The sequence below is a fragment of the Parus major genome, unplaced genomic scaffold (genome assembly GCF_001522545.3).
Source record: "Parus major isolate Abel unplaced genomic scaffold, Parus_major1.1 Scaffold449, whole genome shotgun sequence".
In the NCBI taxonomy this organism is placed as follows: domain Eukaryota; kingdom Metazoa; phylum Chordata; class Aves; order Passeriformes; family Paridae; genus Parus; species Parus major.
The window spans coordinates 9,072-12,457 of record NW_015379353.1 but is presented as its reverse complement, the minus strand read 5'-3'; the positions used below and the strand labels follow the sequence as shown (position 1 = coordinate 12,457).

At 55.2% G+C, this 3,386-nt stretch overlaps 1 protein-coding gene across 2 annotated transcripts in view; it reads right to left on the bottom strand.

Moving 5' to 3' along the window:
- NFE2L1 (nuclear factor, erythroid 2 like 1) overlaps positions 1 to 3,373 on the bottom strand; it is an 18,659-nt gene extending 15,286 nt beyond the window's left edge. Inside the window, exons 1-2 of one of the 2 annotated variants that reach the window (XM_015616475.3) lie at positions 3,021 to 3,373; positions 2,633 to 2,858 (exon numbers count right to left, since the gene is read on the bottom strand). The gene's annotated coding sequence lies outside the window, so the exon portion shown is untranslated. The remainder of the gene's footprint in view (positions 1 to 2,632; positions 2,859 to 3,020) is intronic. The other variant, XM_015616474.3, reaches the window with a different exon arrangement.
- Positions 3,374 to 3,386: the final 13 nt, after the last annotated feature.

Genomic DNA, 3,386 nt, shown 5'->3' with positions numbered 1-3,386 from the left:
CCTCGCGCTCGGCGCGGCTGAGCCAATGGGAAATGAGAAGCGGAGGAGCGCGGCTCTCCCGGCTGTGGTGTTGATTGACAGCACTGCAGCCCTATGGCTCGCAAAGCCTTCCCTGAGTGACGGCACCGCGAACCAATGAAACGACGCGTAGGATCCGCGCGCTTGAGTGGCAGCAGCGCGCACCAATCGCTGCAGGGCGGCGGCACCGCCCCTTCACTCCGCAGCGGTTGCCACGGCAACGGGCGCCCCGGGCCCGCAGTGGGGTGAGGCCGCCACGGCGGGGCCGCCATCGCCCCGCTGACCCCGCAGCCCCGGGCGGGCTCTGAGGAGGCCGGGAAGCGCTTCTGAGGTGCCTCCTCAGCCTTGTTTCCCTCTGGAGCAGCCCGGGGCCCACCCAGGGCCGCCACAGGCCTTGGGGATGGCGATGGTGGGGAACGTCCCCCGTCCCCGCGGGGCCTTTGGGGACACCCGTGAGGGAGACTTGGGGGTGCTGCCCACCCTGAGGGGAAGATCCTGCTCCAGGCCAGGATCTCCCGCTGGATCCGTAGGGAAAGAGGTGGAAAAGCGCTGCTGGCATCAGGCCCCGTCCTCCCCTTTCCCTTCCAGGGTCATCGACCCCTGATCCAGCCTGAAACCCGGTAACCTGATTAAACAGCGGCTGAGCAGGGTTCAGCCATGGTGCAGGTCATTCACCCCTGCCCGCGTGGATCCACACGGGATTCCTGCCTGTTCCTCCTTCCCACACGGATCCACATGGGATTCCTGCCCATCCCTGCTCCATGTGGGATCCCTGTCCTTTCTCCCCTTCCCACATGGATCCCTGTGAAATTCCTGCCCCTTCACCTCTTCCCACATGGATCCCTGAGGGATTCCTACCCGTTCCCCCTCCCCACACGGATCCACACAGGATTCCTGCCCATCCCTGCTCCGTGTGGGATCCCTGTCCTTTCTCCCCTTCCCACATGGATCCACACAGGATTCCTGCCCTTCACCCCTTCCCACATGGATCCCTGAGGAATTCCTACCCCTTCATCCCTTTCCACATGGATCCCTGTGGGATTCCTGCCCTTCTCCCATTCCTGCATGGATCCACACGGGATTCCTGCCCATCCCTGCTCCACACAGGATTCCTACCCCTTCTCCCCTTCCCACACGGATTCCTGTGGGATTCCTACCCCTTCATCCCTTTCCACATGGGATTCCTGCCTGTTCTCCCATTCCCACATGGATTCCTGCCCTTCACCCCTTCCCACCCGGATTCCTGTGGGATTCCTGCCCNGGGGGGAAAATGGGGGAAATAAGGGTGGAGGTTGGGGGAAAAAAGAGGGAAAATAAAGGTTGAAGTTGGGAAAAAAAAGGAGGAAAATATGGGTTGAGGTTGGGAAAAATTGGGGGAAATAAGGGTGGAGGTTGGGGAAAAATAAGGGTTGAGGTTGGGAAAAAAAAGAGGAAAATAAGGGTTGAGATTGGGGGGAAAATGGGGGAAATAAGGGTTGAGATTGGGGGGAAAAAAGAGGGAAATAAGGGTTGAGATTGGGGGGAAAATGGGGGAAATAAGGGTGGAGGTTGGGGGAAAATAAAGGTTGAGATTGGGGGAAAAAAGAGGGAAAACAAGGGTTGAAGTTGGGGGAAAAAAGGAGGAAAATATGGGTTGAGGTTGGGAAAAATTGGGGGAAATAAGGGTGGAGGTTGGGGGAAAATAAAGGTTGAGATTGGAGGGAAAATGGGGGAAATAAAGGTGGAGGTTGGGGTAAAAAATGGGGGAAATAAGGGTGGAGGTTGAGGGAAAATAAAGGTTGAGGATGGGGGAAAAAAGGAGGAATATAAAGGTTGAGGTTGGGGGAAAAATTGGGGGAAATAGGGGTTGAGTTTGGGGAAAAATAAGGGTTGAGATTGGGGGAAAAAAAGAGGGAAATAAGGGTTGAGGTTGGGGGAAAAATTGGGGGAAATAGGGGTTGAGTTTGGGGGAAAATAAGGGTTGAGGTTGGGGGATAAAAAAGGGGAAATAAGGGTTGAGTTTGGGAATGGAAGAAGAATAAGGGTTGAGTTTGGGGAAAAAGAAAAGGGAAATAAGGGTTGGAGATGGGAAATAAAAGGGGGAAATAAAGGTTGAGGTTGGGAATGGAGAGAAAATAAGGAGGAAAAATAAGGATTGAGGTTGGGAATGGAGGAGAAGAAAAAAGAAGAAAAATAAATGTTGAGGTTGGGAAGAATAAAAGAGAAAAAATAAGGATTGAGATTAGGAATGGAGGAAAGTAAGGATTGAAGTTGGGGGGAAAAAAAAGAGGAGGAAAAATCAGGATTGAGGTTGGGAATGGACAACAAGGAGCTGGCGGTGGTGGAGGAGGGTGAAGCCTCCACACAACAGGTTGGATGGGTTTGGCTTTGCTCTGCCCCACTTTCAAACACAACCAAAAACCAGGAAAAAACTTTAAAAGAACGCTCAAAAGCTTTTCAGCTCAACAAGGCTCGATTTCCCCCTGAAAAATCAGGAAATTGGTGCGTGGAGAACGGGAGAAAATCAAAGTTTAAAGCTGGGAACTCTCCCAGCAGCTCCACCCTCGCCTTCCCTTTTGTTTTTATCCCTCGGAGCACGCGGAGACGCGGAATTCCAATATTCCATGTGACTTACTGTCCGAAAACTCCACATGCAGCGACTTCCTCTGTCCCCCCGCAGCTGCCCACGCTCCGGGACGGGCTCTGCTCCTTCCAACACCTCCTTCTTCCCTTCTCCGGCTCCTCTTCCTCTCCCTCTTCTGCTCCCGACGCTTTTTTGAAGGAGCCTTTTATGAGTCAAAGGTCCCGAGCATGGGAAGGTCCAAAGACTCCTCCGCTCCCGGCTGCGATTTCATCAGCAGCTGAAATGTAACCAGAGAGCAAACACGGTGACACCGGGCCACCACCCAGCGCCTTCCCCCAGGAGAAAAAAAAACAGGGAATTTCTCTGGGATTTCTCTGGGATTTCTCTGGAATTTCTCTGGAATTTCTCTGGAATTGCCCATTTTCCTGCGCCCGGTTACCTCCGAGAACACTTTCCACGCTGCCCCTGCCCGAGCTATTCTTAGGCTGGTGCGTCAACTTCCCGCTGGCTGAAGGAATCCGGCTCTGTTTTCCCTGCTCGGCGCCGTTTCCAGCCGGGCTCCAGGGGTTTTCCATAAAATACCGGGAATGCTCCCGGGCCCGCCCCGCTCCCACCTCCCCCAGCGCCGCCGGGGCGGCTCCCGCTGTGCGCGGAGAAGCTGCCGAGCCCCTGGGCTGGAGCTTGCGGTTCCCCGAGGAGGTTTGGGGGGGGCCCCAAAGGAGGTTTTGGGGTCCCCGGTTTTTTTTTGGGGGGTCCCCAATGGGGGCCACGTGCGCTCCCCGTTCCCGGGGCCCTTTAAGTCCCC